The sequence below is a fragment of the Amblyomma americanum genome, chromosome 7 (assembly GCF_052857255.1).
Source record: "Amblyomma americanum isolate KBUSLIRL-KWMA chromosome 7, ASM5285725v1, whole genome shotgun sequence".
Lineage (NCBI taxonomy): Eukaryota > Metazoa > Arthropoda > Arachnida > Ixodida > Ixodidae > Amblyomma > Amblyomma americanum.
Genome location: NC_135503.1, coordinates 69,128,053 through 69,146,695, shown reverse-complemented (window position 1 = coordinate 69,146,695; position 18,643 = coordinate 69,128,053).

The window sequence follows — 18,643 nt, the reverse complement described above, 5'->3', positions numbered from 1 at the left end:
ACTCAGGTGGCCCACCTTGTTGCTTCTCCGGGGGCTTATCGCTCACAACGTCAACGACGAAGACCACGGCGCCGGATTTTCTGCACAACTGGAGGTTTAACGCTGTCGCGTTAAAAGGTGCATTCACTTGAAATGACATTGCCATGCACGTCTGTAAGAAAGCGACAAGACTTGGCGAGAGATTCTGTGAACGGCATAACCTCTAACTCACCGGTTCGGTCGAGATTAATTAAAACGGGAACTGGTAAGATAAAATACAAGCAGTATTCACGTGTTTTCACTTCATTCTGCTGAGCTCCATCGCTTAGCACTTGCACCCAGCGAGAGTTCATCGTAAGCAGCGAACCTCTCCTCCTGAATTGCAAGGCTCTGATGCTTCGTGGAAAGCAAAGTACATGTGTGCTGCACACGATCAATTATGCACAACACTGCGGAAGCTGCAGCAAGCGTAGCAGCCAGATACCTGCGCACGCTTAGCTGAGCTACGTTTGAGCAACGTTGTCGTGATACGCTTAATTCCGGTGATCCCCGCTGCTCTCGAAACGACAAGCCCTGCTTCGATCTTTCTCTTCTCGTCTTTTTCTCTCCTCCCTCCTTCCCGGCACCGTCTTCCGGTCACCAAACACGAACGGATCGGGGTGTTACCGGCGATTTCTTTCACTATAAATCCTCTAAAACTCCCTTGTCCGCGCTGGCGAAAAGCATATGTTAGTTCCTCTCTCTCTCTCTCTCTCTCTCTGTCTCTCTTTCTCTCTCTTTCTGATTCAAGTCCTCTCCTTACCACTCCTTACTCTCTGCTGTCTTTCCTGCGTTCGTTTCGCTTTCTTTATTCACCGCGTTTGCTTTCCCACTTCTCGACGGCGAATATGTCACCTAAAACACTGCTGCGTTTTGCTCAGGTTCGGAAACGCCAAAGTTGCTGCCAAAGCTTGAAGCCAGAATGATCAGCATCAAGAGCCTTTTGCTCAGGACTTCACTGGTTCAAGTTCTTATTGTTGTTCCCTTCAAAAATGGTCATTCTGTTTGTAACCCTCACATTGTCGTCTTAACTTCTCTAGGAATATCTAGTCGTCGGTGTCGTTTTCTTGGCCCTTTTGGCGAAACCTGAATGTGTGAGAATTTTCTGCAAGAAAGTACCGTTTTCACTAATCAGTGATGTTAACTCGAATTCAACACTGCGTTTAGTACTCAAAAATAACTCATTCGTGCGGCTTACTTCAATGATTTGTTGATAATAAATTCCATACGGAAGCCAAAGTTATTAAAGGCAAGAGGCGAATTAATACGAAACCTACGCCCTCCAAAAAGAGTTCTTATAGAATAGCATAAAATAATCATCATCATCAGCTAAAACCCACTAAAATCTCGATTCCTGGGACGAAGATGCAAGCGCAGGGCGCAGGAGAAAGTTAATAAGTTCATGACAGTCTATATACAGTGTAAAATTTGTCACCTCGCGTTAGCCAGAGACTGTATCTCAACACTGTCACAACGTCAGCCTTGCGTAAGAAGGCGAACATTTTAAGTTTTCCAAGTTGTTGTGTGATAACATTTTGCGTCAAACACGACTATCCTGTGCTGAAACAAGGTCCCTTCAATGTGATATATCGTTACTCAAGAAGCGTATATTTTGTAGGCGCAGTCGCACTGCAAGCAGCCATGTTTTCTTGAGGGTACAATAAGCAAACCAAACTAACTCTATTGGCGGTCCTCCATAATAGTATCCACAATTAGTACAATTTGAGAAAGTTTTGTATGAAAAGTGCTGCTTTTCTTTTGCATATACCGCAAGCGGACACTGCAGCAATTTAAATTGCGGAGGGTTATTTTGTTATGGTTGCATTTCTATTTCAGGCTTAATGTAATGTGCAGTCAACTAAATAGATTATATGTTTTCCATCCGAAGAAAAATATCAGTATATCTTCATGGTGTGACGATCGCTATGTGTCCATTAAACAGGACATTGTAGAATACGGGTGTATAGGTGCTGCTATGGCCACGTATTTTGTTCCGTCTTCTTGGGAAAAAAATTAATTGCAGTCGAACACTTCAGCTAGGCTAATCCTGAAGTGCCAACATCATTAATGATCCTACCTGTACTACGGCTCTTCATGTAACCTGCAATAAACGTGTGGTCGAAACTCATAGCACGAAGCATAGCTCTGCGGTGCTGAAAAATTTGACCTTAACTCTTGATTGGAAGTAAAAGGTACGAACTGAATGGCTGGCGACACCAAAATACAGAGGCGAGCCGTAAGGAAGAAAAAACGTGGAATAACTATGTGATCAGACTGAACGCTATTAGGTTTGCATCTAAATATTACTGCCTAAATATAATTTTACCTTTTTTGACCAGTGCTGATTTGTTTCGATATTCAGTACAGATTTAGATCTATAAGAGATATCACATCTGTTTTGTATGGCGTCATAGTACGTCATAGTTGAAAATTATCGCTCACATCTCATAAGATTGCTCTCTAGACAGTCTATAGACTTCTTAAAGACTATATTGCCTTCATGTAGACATTTCTTTTTGTCTGCTCATAGTCTATAGACTGTCTATAGACAAAATCTACTAAAAGTGTATGGCCATAATTTTATAGATTGTCCATAGCATATATTGCCTATAGAGTGTTCTCTAGGGTTCGTCTATAGTCTATAAACTTTCAGACAGATGTCTATGGACAGTCTGTGGACTGTCTAAAGAAGGTTTTGTAAGGGATCGCCGGTCCAATGTCCATTAACAGCCGTATCCAAGGGGACGTGTAGGAGGAGCAGGTGTCTTTATGTGAACTGTGCGTCCCAGGTGCGGGGGTTGGGAGAGGGGGGGGGGGGGGGGGGGGGTAGTCGACACTGAAAGGAAATGTACTGATTTGCTGTCACTAACTTCTTCCCAAAAAGCCTGGAAAACAAAATATCGACACATTAATTTTTTTCATTGGCAGAGCGAGCTTCCATAGCTGTTGTGCACGCCGTTTAAACAAACCAACTACACCATTGTGGCCGTTGCCTTTTCGCCAAGACACGTTGTTAATTTGTTCTATAATTAATGAGCATAAAAAAATGCTAAAGTATTATCCAGTTTTTGATGTCTCTTCAGGTTTGTCTTCCGGAATCGGCCAGGCATGAGTACAGTGCTATGGCTATTATTTTTTTCTATCTGAAGGTTACCTTGCAGCGCTACCAGGTAATCATGAATGCATTTCTCTTCCTCACTGCATTAATAAGCGCACTTTTAAATGCAAATGACAATATGAAAGCACAGACGCTCCAGTCAACTGATAACTGTTCATTACCATCAACCCCTAACCCCGCTAAATGAATTAGTCTATTCCATAATATAGTTGCTTACTAAACAAGCAACATGTTTCACAATTCATTAGTCAACTAACGCTCATGGTTGAGTCGTGTTAGCCATCGGTATTTTTAACGTCCACCCGTTCTATTTTTTCCCCTCCTTAAATTGTGCTTACAAACACAGGCGCCTCATTTTTTGCAGTCAACTGCCCGAGCCGGTTCCCACTGTATTCTTGAACATTCTCACGTGTTCCTGCGCTTTAACAGTCATTATACCAAGTTCCCAAAGAAAGAGTAAATATTTTCTTACTGATGCGTATAAAAAAAACTTCTATGTTCGCCTAATTCTGACGTCAAAACTAACCCCGCGTAAACATGCCTGCATCATCGCTACAGCCGCTTTCATCCTGCACTCGGTAATGTGTTCCCTTGCCAACCTCGACAAAACCACTCACGTGACACTAAATGTGTTTGGGGAGATGCCGCATACGACAACACTCAAGTATAGCGCCAACTCTGTGTTGCGGCAGTGAAAGGAAGCTATTCAGCAACAAAATCAGCGACTTCCCGCATCCATCCATTAATCTTCGTCTCGGCCAGATGGCCAGAGACGTCTACACCTTACCACGATGGCGCCGCTCATACCTCAACAAAGGCCGGTTATGTGCCACAGCTGCTCAAAGCGCTTCCTCCGAAAGCCCGAGACATGCAGTTTCTGGTGGCCCGCTTTGTTTCTTTTTTCCGCTTTTTCTTTTCTGAACAATCGCTGTCTGCAACATCTGCTTCATCGCAGCGTGCACAGGAGGCCCCAAGACGTACAGTTGCTTTTATGCCCGTGTCCTCTGTCGGAAGAGATGCGAGTCTGGTGCAAGTTACTGCAGAAAAAGTGAACAGCGTCTTTTGGAAACGCAGGCTAAGGATGTAAAGAAGCAGCCATGCATTGAAACTTTGCCGCTTTATGCTGCTGAGCTTGGCATGTGCTCTATGGAATTCACGCGTCTGAATAAGGTCTTCCCTTTGTAACACACTTCCATCCCATCTGACTCAATTCTTACTTCTTTCGAAACCTCGTAGTGGTAAGTGGTTGCAACAAATTGCACAAGCCCGCTTCAGGTTAATGAAGCGGCAAAAAGAGAGTTGAAAGCCGCCATACCGAGCAACCGCGTCAACTGAAACAAAAAATGAAATATAGCGAATTTGTCCTACGTGCAACTTCTGTCACCTGGATTGAGAAGAATCCGCTTTTAGTTGTCGTGTCTCTGTTACTCTTCCCGCCTCTGTTAATAACAGCGGTTGGTGCAGCTACATAACGAAAAGAGTATACGACAGGCGCAGTCAAACGCCCAGATGCTGTCAGTATGTCAATATGTCAGAGGCTGTCAGGCTGTCAGTATGTTAAGTGTTCCTGTCAGTATGTACACCTGCTGTCAGAAATTATGGAAGGCGACTCTGTGGAGCAAATTTCAGTTGTTTCCATACAAGGCATATATTTTGTAAAATAATGCTGCAATGTGTAATTGATACCAAGTCAGCAGCGTGTGTCCATTCAAGAATGCATGTAAAAACGGCTTTGAAATTACTTTTCTTCAATAATGTTGCCTTCCATAAACATTTTACAGTGGGTTGCATTAGTACTCGGCGATGATTTACATTGTTTTGTTCACATGTTGGCAAAACGGCCCGTGCATACAGATGTTCTGCATGCCCAACATTTCTGGGCAAAATAATTTTTGATTGGGAAACCGTTTGTGAACGGTTTTTAATATAGTGTAAGACTCACTGGAACAATCAATATACTCCCAGATCACCCGACGGCAGTTTTGCAATTTTTTCTCTAATAATGTTTTTGCTATCGCCAAAGACGTTCCCCGTTGATTTGCTATGGCAGTCTTAACTGTTTGTTGCGAACGGTGGAAACACTTTAAAACGAAGATTTTGCTACATATCAATATTTCCATAAGAGTGTCTTACCATTTTGCTATTTTCAAAATATTTGTCCGAGAATGTTGGACATGTTTATAACACAGATCTACTGTTCCGGCACAAATCTGCTCACGAATTGGTCGAAGCGTATTACGTAGTATCTCCTGCACCTGGGCCAACCATACTATTTTAGTGCTTACGGGTACAGGTGGGGGTTTTGAACCAAAATTTCACTGCTTCTCCTTTTCCCTAGCGAGACCTGATTGCCTTACCTTCCCCTTTAGATTTATCTTATTACCAAAAAAAAAACTCTCTCTGACATGCCAGAGCACGTCAGGGACTCGTTATCGCCACGTGCAATATTGTTGTTTTTTTCTTTCGTTTAGCGCGTGCCTGAAACGCGGAAGCAAGAACGCAGTCCTTCACCCGTGCACGCCCCGATCGGCTATTACAGATTTTGTACACCCACATGTCGTTTCGCTATTGTCTTCACCTCGTTGTTATTTCGAGCTATATATGCTTTCCTTCCTGCATTTCTGCGCTCGTCCAGTCCTGAACGCAGTCAGTCATCTGTCGTCATTTTCCGTTCGATCTATTTCACTTTCCTTTAGAATAGAGGTTAACAGCCACGTTGCCTAAGTTACAATGTAGCATTCCATGCCGTAACAAATAAACAAGCTTACAGGGCTTTGTCGCCAAGCTGCCAACGAATTTTCCAGCCTGGCATTGTTCCTTTTTGTTAAACTATACAAAATTTCACGTTCCAGCCCCCTTGGACGCCAATGCACCAGCGCAATTGTTCTGTATTTCCTGCACAATGTTGTTCATTATTGTATTGTGTTCTGAAGAACAATACCCCTTAAATTGTAAAATGAGATGTACTATCAAATTTTGCAAACCTGGCGTTTTTCTGAAAGGCATGAACAATGGCAGCATTCAGCTCGTGCCTCTTTAGCTTGATGCTTTAGCACGTTTTAAAGTTTCATTCTCTCCTTGATTCTGAGCTTGTAACTTTTTTGAGGGGTGCCTGTGCGTTGCGCAAAAGGAATTAAAATGTAAATTTTAAGGCTGTAAACTTCTCCTCAACTCGCATCGTGTACAGTGACGCTAGTAAGAATACAGGCTTTGAAACTGGCATGTGCACATTGAGTAAACACCTTAAGCGGTAGATGAAGCGAGCGTATCAAAAACCTGCTACCGTATCAGGCGTCACGTAGAGCTCGCATATCGAACATTGAGCAAGCTGTTTCCTATCAGCATCTGCAACACATCATCTGCTACGCATGCACTAATTTACGTCACCTGGAAACACACTTTTCCTGGTTTTCTAATACATCGTGTGTAAACAAACTTGAGTACGAGAAACATAAGCATCTGCCACACATGCAGGGAGAAGCGACAGAATCACTAATATGCCAAAAACATGGTCCATTTACAACGAAGAATTGTTAAATTTTCTGGCAGCACTCCACCATAATGTTAATGGCCAATAGCTACAAGACAAAGGCCCCAAACGTTTCTTTTTTCTCAGACTCCATACGATCCTGGAATTAACCAGAAAGAAATAAGGATCGGTGCGGGTGTCCAATTAAAGTAGTAACTTTATTTACTGTTCTAAAATAAACTTAATGCCTCAGAAAGAAATTTCTTGCTTGGCTTTTCATGTACAACCGTCGGCTCCATGTTTTGAAGGGGGTAGTTACATTGGACATGAAGCCATTGTTAGCATCACTGTCTTCTACATGTCTCAACACCGAACACTAGGCATGATTGACGCGAACTGTAAAAGATCTATTTTCAAAAAAAAACACTATGATGAATTTTTTCGGCTGTCTCACAAATTATCACCCTCCCAGTGCCTACCCGTTTCCTGCGCTGTCTGGTTTCTGCTAACAAAATCCACCACCGACTCTGATTTACTCGACCCCTCACTGCATCTCCCCCCCCCCCCCGCCGCGCAAAAGGGCAATGTATAAGATTCTACTTCTGTTACCATTGCTGACGAGGTCACATTTGCCGAAGTTCTCCGCACCAAAACGTCCCTTGCTTCAAAGAAATAATAGTAGGGTATGCTCTTGCAAGCTGCCTTCGCTCCTATACATATAAACAAAGCCTCAACCGTGTGATGACGTTTCTTGCTGCAGTCTTTTTTATTCCTGTCCCAGCAGTGTTGATTCACATTCCTTTTCACGATCCTTCCTTTGTATTTTTTTTACACTTTAGTTTAACCAGTTGCCCTCTCAGGAGACACTATGGCTTTGCGACGCGATAAAAATTTTGAGTTTCGTGACTAGGTTAGCATTACTAGAACTCTTCCCGCTGGAAGAGTTTCCTGTTCAGAGTTCACCACTGAATAAGGCAACCAGGCTAGGCGGACAAATTTTTCTTTCTAACTCTTTTTTTTTTACGTTGACCATGTTGTAAAATAAAATTCCCTTTCTTTGCATCCGCATTCCAGAACATGCGAAAAAATCTACGAGCGATCAATGAGCCGATCCGACGCGAATGTCTAGCGGTAAACTTTCACTCTCGTTTGCATGACGCGACACATCACACATATTTCTTTAAATTCACCTTTATTGCACACTTAATCTTCTTTGTACTTCTTCCCACTTGCATGCTTCTACTTTCTTTCTGTTTGTACACTTGTGTACTTGACCCATTGCACACTTGTTCTTTCTTGAAGCGATGTTTACTGTCTCAGGGCATAAAAACTATGAAATGAGAGATGAGTAAGGTGCTTAAATAAATGAAAAAAAGGTGGACTGATGTGATGAAATCAAGAAGTGAACGTTAATATGGACCCTGTGCCCAGGCAATTTAGGAATCCGGATTGTCCGGTGAGAGACCCACTGCCTCCAGGTGCCGAATTCTCGTCGGCTTCAGCGCTGGGCAGTCCCACAACAAGTGGTGGATATCCGTCTCACAGTCTCTGATCTTGCAGACTGGACACCCGGGGCGAGGATATAAATCTTTGAAATGCGGCCACTTCCGTGTCACAGCTGGAGTTAGGGCTACCCCGACCCGTATCCTCCGAGGCGCAACCTCCTCTGCACAGGTAAGACCACGGGGGAAGGTTACCGCACACGGAGGGATTAGAACACGTGTGCGGCGTCGCAGGTGTTCCTTTCTTGTTAAAAGGAGGGTGGTGTAATCCAGAGTGAGGACTCGAGGCAAAGACGAGGTTGGGGTCGAAATGCGTGTCGCAGAATCTGCGCGGCTTTGTGCGCTCAGGAGGTCACGCGGGACCCATTCAATACGGATTTGCTGCAGGATGCGTGCCGCTAGACGATGGGTGTCTTGGCAGATTTCTGGGGTGCGACTGGCTCGTCGTAGTAGGCGTGTGACGTGAAGGGCGTCGGTGCGAATGGTAATGCGGACCGTAGGTAGCATGGAAACGGCGACCACAGAGCAAAGTGCCTCTTGAACCTCAACCATCTCCGCACAGAAGGAGGAAGGAGGTTCTGAGAGGCGAAACCTTGACGTTTTGTTCAGGGTAGGCTTGCAAGGACAGTAAACTGCTGCTGTTGTTTCGCAGGCCTGGATGCTTGCGTCAACGTACATAACGATAGAGCCATGTGGCAGATTGGCATCTTGCTCTGTAATTCGGTCGCGAAACGACGATGCCGCGCGGGTATACGATGGCCGACGTAGATCAGTTGGTTTGTTGTCGTCTGATCTCCAGAATCACTCGACAATCGGTCCTGTAGTTGGCATGTTGTGCAACGTTACGAACATTAGGCAGTGTTACGACCTGCTATTTCAGCTTCTGTTCTCAGCTCACTTTCCTCCTCACCGTTCACATTGCACTGTAGAAACTCGCCGGGTTGTTTCCGTGGCAACACTCTCACGTTACACATTCTTCCACCCACTTCAGAACTTCCTTCGTCCACGGTAGCCGCCCTCTGGCTTCTTCCCGTAGCAGCCACCTTCTGGTCTCTCCCTCATTTCCCTTACATGTGGAGAGGGGTGGATTGTCCTCTCTGAAAGTTGTTCTCGGAGGTTTCAGAAAATACCGTCGACGGACAGTTTTTTCCGATATGGGGGTTCTAATGCGACGTATTAAAATTGGAGGTGCTCTGATTGGATCAAGAAGCCTCTACCAGATTCCTCATCAGGGTATTAAGGTACAACAGAGCCTTTGTTTTAAGGCGAAAGTCTTTAATGGCTCATACTCCCAGTCGAGACCCTGTCCGTTCGTTGCACCGCCAACCGGAAGTCACGACAGCGGAAGTGACGTCATACCGTCTGTCCGTTCGTTACTCTCTTTAACTCGATAAGAAAAAAAAAAGATATTTGTGCACGTTTGGATTAGAACCACCAACCTTCCGTTCCGCAGCCGAGCGTGCTAACCACTAGGCTACTTCCTGCCTTTTCTTTCTTTATTGCTTGGAAATAGTGCCGAAAAGAAAAGTCTAAGCAAGCTTACGCCACAAAACACTAGGCCACCTTTCCCCTGCATGACCCCTCCATCCAAAAAATCAAAAGTTTGGGAGGCACACAAATGTATCAAAATAGGGGAGCCAGCTAGGCGGCTCTTGCAGGGCAGCATATACTCCCCGCACCAAAGCGATTGTTCACGAAACAAAGATTTAGACGACCGTGATGATTAGGCGTGTCGGTCCATCATGCGGCTCTTACAGAGACTAAATAGTCCCAGCAACATAAATACATCATGTGGCACAACACAGTTTTTCTCCACTGACAAAAAACGAATACTGTAAAGTGTGATGTCAATGTACTTCCTAATTGTTCGTTGCAAAATGTCCCAGAAGAATATAGCATCAGTGCACAGAATAAAAGAATGGCCAATTGTCTCTGGTGTATTGCACAGGCGGCAATTCGCCATCCATGGTGCAAGCACCTCCTTAACATGAAGCCATGCCTTCACAGGCAACGTTGATGTGTGCAGTTTAAAGAAGAGTGTTTTTGCGGCAGAAGAAATGCACATTCACCTAACACGCTTTAAAACACTGGTGTCAACGAAATCCAGAAAACGCTGCCGATACAACGGTACAGGTAACAAATACTCTGTAAGTGCCTGAGTGATCCGCCTTCTGGAGAGGCTATACAGGTAGTCTAAAGAAAAGCGCACAGTGAGGAAATTGAAGAGGTCAGCCACTTCCTTAAGGAATTCCCATAAAGGCCCCTCACGAGTGTGTCCCGTCGGTACGAATACGAAAGGCTAATGAGCACTGAGACGCCTAATAAGCACAGCTACTAAAAAATGGTGCTTTGACGATTTGAAAAAGAAAAAAACGAGAAACAAGCTGATGCACGAATAAATGAACAAGGCCGATTCCACCAGACTCTAGAGAAAGAAATGTGTTATTGCGACGCATGGGCTCCCAATGGGAACGTCATACGAATGCAGCAAATATTCTGTGCATCACCTGCACTTTCTTCCTCGTAAAGTGGAGAACCTGCAACACATAGGCAACAGATAGGCACTGCTTTCTGCCAACGCATATGTAGTTCTCCTTGTCTAGGACGCTGGAGAGTGTTTGCGGAAAGGCATCGAATTAGACGGATGCCTCCCAAACGCCCTCCAGTGTCTCCAGCATTTAAGATTCACAATCAATTGTGTGCTTAATCAACATCTTAACCACATATCAATGGCGCAAGCAACAGCACCGCGCTAAAGGCTTCCGCCTCACCGCACTTTAGGTCAACAAAGTGCCCCCTGAATTTTCTTAATATCCTGTTTTCGAGACGGTAATGTTTCTGCGTAAAAGTTTACGAGAAATGAGCTGGATATTTGCAACATGAAATGTATGAATATATGCATCCTCCGAGTTCACTCAGAAGAAAAAAGTATTTATTAGAATAACTTAAGTACAATGCTGAAATTTAATGAAAACTTCTTTTCTTTGCAGCTGAACTTTTTCATCTCCACAGTGTGACGTAACATCGCGTATGCACATGTAAAATATGTTAGCCCTATTTTTTTCGTGTGAAGAAGTTTTGATCAGTTTTGTTACAATTACTCTCGGGTTGATATTGGTAGCTTTTTTAAATTTTTTCCCTACGTGAGTTCTTCGTTGTTTCCCTGGCATTCATTTTTATTTCCACGCTCAAGAGGCTTCAGTACGGCAAGAACATATTGAAAGCATCACTTCAGTACCTACAGGATTCCATCTTCTTACTGACCTCCATCCATAAGACATCCTTGTAGCTCTCTCTCACTTCTGATTTTCGACACAACCTTCAAGAAACTATAGGCAATCCGTATCGTGAAGAAATTTGTAAGGATAAAAATACGTGAACCTAAACAGGGGATATGTGCGTGTGACCTGACCCATCATGCTGGGGTTGCCGCCGACGTTTCGTAGTTACCTTAGCCGCATGACGTGCAGCCTGGAGAGTGAAGAAGACGGGGACACCAGTATGTGTCATGAATGCAGTCTAGGCAAGGAAAGTCTTTTGAATATTCGGTGTATCTAACATTGTTACACCGAGACAAAGCTAAAGCAAGTAGTCGTACTTCTACCAGTGACTGTCGGCAAATCATTGACCGTGCAAAGGCGTCGATAGGCTTTCGTTCCGCATAGGGGCGACTATTCCCAGGGATCTCTCCCTAGTTACAGTTGCTTACAGGCATCACAAGTATCACCAAAGCAATTGTCCATGAATCTTTCTTCAAACTTCCGGTGAGCTGGGACGCCAGGTGGTGGTAGCTTCGTATTCTTCCGTCGCCGCACCTCGTTGCTCCTGTTCGCTTCTAGTCTCGCTACGAGCTCGGCCTATTTGTGTCACCAGTTTCCAGCCTCGTACTTCGCTTGCTTCTTGAGTTGATCGCCTCGAGCCTCTGTCCCTGCACAGCTGGTAGAGCTGTTGGACATTCACTAACGTTCTTCTATTTATAGTGACTCATGTGGATGTGTCCTGTTGTGAGGCCCCATTTTCACAAAGAACCTTTGAAACATACGCGTAACTCGCCGACAGAGTGGAGCCCTGGCGCTTAGAAACGCAAGGAAAAAATAAAGCCTGCCTTGAGCCCATGGCGAAGGCCCATGGTTGTGCTTTCGCACTAAAATAGCGTGATGTAAGCAAGAGAACGACCGAGTGGGTGCAGAACAGAATGCTACCGGCCGCTAGGCTTAGCGGCACTTGCAGGTTGCTGTTAAGAATTCCTAGTAATGCTACTGTCGGTCGCAACGCCATGCCATATGACCACAACCGTTACTCTGTCGGTGCGATTATAAGCATAGTCTGAGTGCCTAGCTTATTCGACCAGTAAACAACCGCCTGGTCACGTGAGCGGCCATCAGCTCTGCCGGCCATTTGGGCCCCCACGAATATAGCTGCGACCCGTGCATACGTACGATCATACGCCGCGTTCATTCCAAGCCACCAAAGTGCGACCACGACTGGCGATGTGCGGGTACGGCGGCAGCGCAGCGAGAACTTTCCAGGATGACCGATTCCGCAACGTGTTGGATGCGGGCATTTGCTCCGCTGGCGCGGAGAATTTGTGAGCCACAAAACCGGGCCGGAAACGGGCGGAAGTTAACGCTTACGCGTTTGCGGGAGGCCGCCACGTGCTCGCGCTTTATGTGGTCGATGCAGCGCTCCGCGTCCACTGTTGTTATTATTACTATCATCCGGGCATGCGCGTTATTGTAGTAACACAGTATGTGGGCCGTTTCCTGCATCCTGAGGCAAAGCTGGGCTCGTATACTATATTTTTATGTCGCATGCAAAACTCCCAGATGGAAAAGATGCTAAAACACTACGAAACACTGCCACAGCGATTTGAAGTTGCCGAGCAGGATAGGTCGTTTTTTATCTTTTCTTTTATCCAAATTTTTTTCGTCGCTTTACGAATCGCTTTTTCACACGCACCGGTCAGCATCTAGTGGTTGCTATTGTTATTGTTTGAATAATTGTGCAGCCAAACCGTATATAAGAAAGAGATGCGTGGGCAGCAGGACGGCTGGTTACGTGAGCAAAAAGTTCCGACCATTTAATGTCTTACGGTAAATTTAAAAGGCGTGAAGGCCCACTGTGGGTCATAAAAGGGCAAGAAAACGAGCTCCTGAAACAGCCCCTCAAATACTTTTCGCAGTCAGTTCCTCTTTTCGTTCAATTTTCTCTCATATTTCGCGTGTTTATTTTTTGTCAGCACATCATCCGCTGCGTCGACAACGCAAAATACTCCTGGTCCACTTTTGGCGCACGAAATGTCAAGAGCGTGTGGACAGGTGTGTTCATTGGAAACCCCAGAAAGTTAACCATGCTATTATGCAGGTATATATGCCTGGCAGACCTAGCAAACTGCAATCAAGAAATTATGTTTGGGGGCCTCTTAACTCTCACCCGTGTTCCAGTTGTGCGAAAAAGCATGAACACCACAAACAATATGCTTTTATCTCGCCACATACATCTAATCGACACAAATGATTTTCATTTCAGTTGTAATAAAAATACTTCATTTCTCCCTTTCCTTTGAAGTCGAAAGTCACAGTGGCTGTCCCTTTGGTAACTCAGAAAATACTACACTTCTCTTGGTGCACCACCCCTGGCTTTTATTTCTCAGACAGAGAATAACCACCTGAAAATGAAATGTCTGCTAAACCTTTAACCCTAAAATTTTCTAAGTCTTCAGGCTTCAGCATAAAATAAGCCAAAAGGAACGCCTTATGGATCCTGGCCACGCAGTACGGGGTAACTCTCATGAGCCACATGGTAAGTCCTTTATCAGCATTTCAGGTCAAGGAGCATTTCACATCAATGGAGCTGCGCATGATGACATATCAGCGATTTTTTAGGTTGTTTTTTTCCTTGTATTTCTTTTCTTCGGGCGTGAGAACACCTTCAGATGCTACGGCTGGACATTGACTCTGATAAATCTCACAAATTTAAGAACCTGAAAAATACGCATTCCCTCTTTTTGCGCCGTGGCTCCAGACAGTGGGCTTATTAAACATTTCAGTTTATTTTATTTAGAATTTATACAAGTTTTACTTCCTAGGAGGTCGCCTCCCGGAGCTACTTCAGTTCACAAAAGTAAATGTGGCGTCTTTCAGAGGCCGCCCTCTTCTCCGTCAAACATTGCCCCAGCATAGAATCTTTGTTGTTAGATCCCATCCTCTTTCGGACAGCAACAAGGAAAAAGAAAGCCACCTTCAAATGTCATTAATGTCTGAAGGATCCAGCACGAAGAGCCGCGTTCGCGCTCCAAAGGGCCAATACTCGTTGCCGTTACTTTTCCAACGAAAGAAAAAAAAACGAACGAGTGAGTTCCCCCTAATGCGTTTTCCGGGTGGACCAATATCTCTTTCAAACGGAAAAAACGCAAGTAGTGCTTCTGTTTCGTTGCTATCCATTTTTCTGCGCCTTAATGGCCAGGCACGTCGAAACAGTACGTTACGTATTAGAAACTTGGGCTAATAAATCCATTCCATAAGCAGCAGCGCATGCTTCCTGTATAAAAAATTGTCAAAGAAAAAATTCGCCACTAATAGATAAGCCATCGATATGCCTTCTTAGAACACAAAAGCGCCTGTAAAGCGCTGAACTTGCTTCAGTTCTGCCAGCGTCTCCAGGTGCTTAAAAAAATTAACCAAAGGCAACGCGTAGTCTTGCGCCCTTATATAGACTTGCTCGGCCTCTGCGCGCCACCCTTGAGAACGTGAGATTAGCTTCTGATAAAACGCTTTGCAAGCTTGCGCCAGCCCGTGTGGGCAGGAGAGCGCCAGCAGGACCTCCATCGGACACAACCATCTCAAAGTATTGTCGTAGGTACCTGAGAGAGGAGGTTTAGAGGCGGCGGGCTCCCTCTTCTAGGTACTGCTGCTCAGTGGTACGGTCGATAATGTGAGGACGTCCAATGAGATGTCTGATCTGACCACCAATACCTGTTTTCATCTTTTGTAGCGATAGCTACACTAAGCTAGCATTTCGAGCCTTCAGCGTAGTAGCGCCGTGGCCACGGTGGCGGTATAGTGCCTATAGTGGCGGCGCCGCCAAAGTCAGGTGGTTGGTCACGTGGTGTGAAGCGGCTGCCGGCTGCGCAACCGAGTGGGAGGGTGGAACTATAGAGGGAGAGAGGGGGGAGAGTGTGAATCCACGGCCAGGGACGAAGATGAAGAAGGAACGGCCAGCGAAACGGAGCGGCGAAAGACTGACTTTGAAATTCGACTGAGCGAGTTCCACTCGGCCAGCTGTAGCTATCGCGCCACTCTAGACTTAACCAGAGCTAAAGCAAAGCCTGTTTTTATTTTTTGGCATTGGTAAGAAAGATGGCTGCGCTTCTTCTCGAAAAAATCGCAGCGATTAGAATTTATCCGTAGCCCATATGCACCCTATCGAACTTACATGGAAACAAGGCAGAAAATTGAGTGAGTTGGTACGCCTAAGCGCTGTGTCCCTCTTTGTGTCGTCGTTCTTGTAGCGCTTGACTTTTCCACTATTTACATGGCGAATTTCTTTGTCTGCGCTGTCCCTTGCGAAATTTTCAATCTGTACCGGAGTGTCAGCTCCGATGAGGGTAAGCTATTTGAGGTTCCTTTGAAGCAAAATGCCAACAATTTTCTCATACGTTCCAGCAGCACAAAACCAATCCATACTACTTGATACCTATCGGTGCTGTTACCCTGCGGCCACGATAGTTATTCGGCTGAACCTTAACAGCGGCAGGAAATATAAGGTAGCCAGGCGGTTTAATGAGAGCAGCGTATGGTTTAGACGTTCTGGTTAAAAGCATGGTAAACAAAAAATGAACGGAGGATATCTCAGATATTGCTTTGCGCAAGCAGATACCATGCGCAGCCAAATATTATACTTAACTCCTCCAACTTCCTTCAATCAACCTTCTGTCCCCGAAAGAATCAATTTCTGTATTTTTAATGTGCTGTGTCTCATCACTGTGGGCTTGGAAACAACGACAACAACAAAGGCGTCCAGAGACGGCAGTCTAACGCCATCAAGGCAGGCCTGTTGCATTAAAGCGGTGCGATCTGACGGGCAGCGACAGTGTTGTTTCTCACGCACCGTGATTGCTCGCCTAGATGTTCCAATGTGTTGGGAGGTTACGGTCTTCGTCCACTGTATCTCTGCAATTACCACTATCGTCGGTGTACGCTCTAAACCCGAATACGCATGTATGGGAGTAACAATGGAGTGAGTTGTCCTCTAGCGCAATCCTTTTTTTTTTAGGGAGCGCGCTGGAGGGCAGCGTACTCGTTTTTTTTCTCCTTTCTGTTTAGAGTGTAGATTCCCAACTGCCGCGAAACACAAGCTCTCCTAGAGCATTCCCTTTTCACTTCCCCTCAACGCCTCTTCTTATTGCAACAACGACATGGTAGCGATCCAAACAGCGTTACACTACAGCTCGGAAGGTTACCAGCATGCACTCATATGTTGCAATTTTGGTCGCTCCTTTTCTGCACCATAATATCCAGTTCTTGTGCCATAGTAAACGGTTTCAATATGTCTAGGGAACCTATTATCGCAACAGAATTTCAAGCACTCTGTAATAAACTTACGAGGAAATTGAAGTACGGAGTAACTGTAACGCTGGACTACAGGCTCTTATTTCGGCTCCGGGTCAGTATCGACACACAAGAGGTAAAGATTTTGTTACAGAAAACCGAAACAAGGTATGTTACTTGCGTTGCCCTTCTCACTTAGGCGTTTGAATGTGACGTGCAGTAGTGCTCCCTCTCCCTCACTGTTGCAAATGTCCAGTGCGTCAGGAGGGCGAATGGTCAAATCTCGGGTGGTTTTGCGATGGGCATGCAAAATAAGTTACCTCTTTGTGGAAATCTGCAAACAACAGCGCGCTGGGAACAAGCAAGATGATTTACGAGTTATTTTGTAGAAAGATCCAGAAAAATTCTCTCAACAAAAAGGCTTGGAAGGTTTTTCAACAGCGCAGTACCGTCTTCGCCAAAAGTAACCGAGAAGCCGCGACGGCCGCGGGAGCGGGCTTACAGCCGTGCGGCGGCGCTGCGGTACCTGGCGCTGGCCTCTGCTCTCCGGCTGCGAGTGTGAACTGGGCGTCGTTAGCATAAGCCCGCACTCTCGCCCCCTTTCTTGGATGATAAGAAGCTAGCAGGTAGTATGTGCGGCGAGCAATTTTGCGCCTTTGGAGTGCTGTCATATTGAGCGAGGGCGCGGGCTTTCGTCAAGCAGTTTACACTCGAGGCCGGTGAGCAGCGGCCAGCGCCGCAGACAGCAGCGCCACCGCTCGGCTGCAAGCGCGCTCCTGCCGCCGGATGCTCGGTTACTTTTGGAAAAGACAGTACGTAGATGTTTTGTTTGCGCGCGTCCGTGTGAGCACGCAAGTACATGTGTGCGTGCGAGTGTATGTGCGCGTATGTGTGTCTGTGTGCGTGCGGCGATCCAGATGGCAGCAAGCTATGTGTGGGATGCCATTCGGTAGAAGGACGAATCCCAACATAAAACGTAACAACTGTCTATTAGCGACGGCAATGGACGAGCATACCCACGCTACGCTCGTCCGGGTAGCGGAAGGAAGAACAGCCGCTCTTCCCAACCGGGCAGCCTGTTTTGTAGTCGCCGTTGGTGACGCATGCCTCGGGTGACGCAGCGGTGGCGCTGTGCTTTATCGGTAACGCAGTCCAGCGCATGGCCGTGTTACGCTAGACCGGATGATAACAAGGTGAAGGCTGCGCGGAAATGTTCGCAGAGTGTGTCACCACATATGTATAGGGCAAGTTAGAGCATATACATATCAAAACTTGATTGCAAAATTTAGTACACAAATTCGCCCCTGAAAATAAAAAACGATTAAAAATGAAACTTTTCTTTCTCCCGACACCAGATTAACAAAGCCGGCGTCAAGACCGATATGACTATGTAACCGTAGTGTCAACGATGATGGCCGTGTAGCCTAGTGAAAGGAACCCGCGCGCAAAAAAAAATTGCCTTGGCTCTCCGGTCAGTTTGCTTGCGAGAACATCCAACAGTGGTGACACCTGTGTTTAATCTCTTTACATTTTTTTTAGTTAAAAAAGCTCCGTTTTCAGTGATACTTGCATCTTGGTCATTTTAACGGGGCAATCTGTTGATACAGGCTAACCTCAATTTGCCCTCTTTGTCCCTTTATGTAAAAAGAGATTTACCGAAATAGATGCTTATTTAGGCTACTTCCTCCAACATTAGCAAAACATTCTGTCAGACTTTAACGCACTGAATGCTCCGATAATGTCTCAACTTTCCCGTGTGCTGTCTCCGTGTTCGCTCGTTCTTGTCTGTCCGTCGGTACTCCCAGGTGCACAGGTGCGCCCATGTGCGAAGTTCAATCTGCTCCTGCCCTGCTGCTGAGCTTTTCCTTTGCAGCCGTGCGGACGTCATACGTCGTGAATCATAAAATTGTCCCTGGTAGAAGTAACGCTGTAATCCATGGGATTAAGCGGAAGCCCGCCTCACCATCCCAGGTCTAAGCTTGTCTGT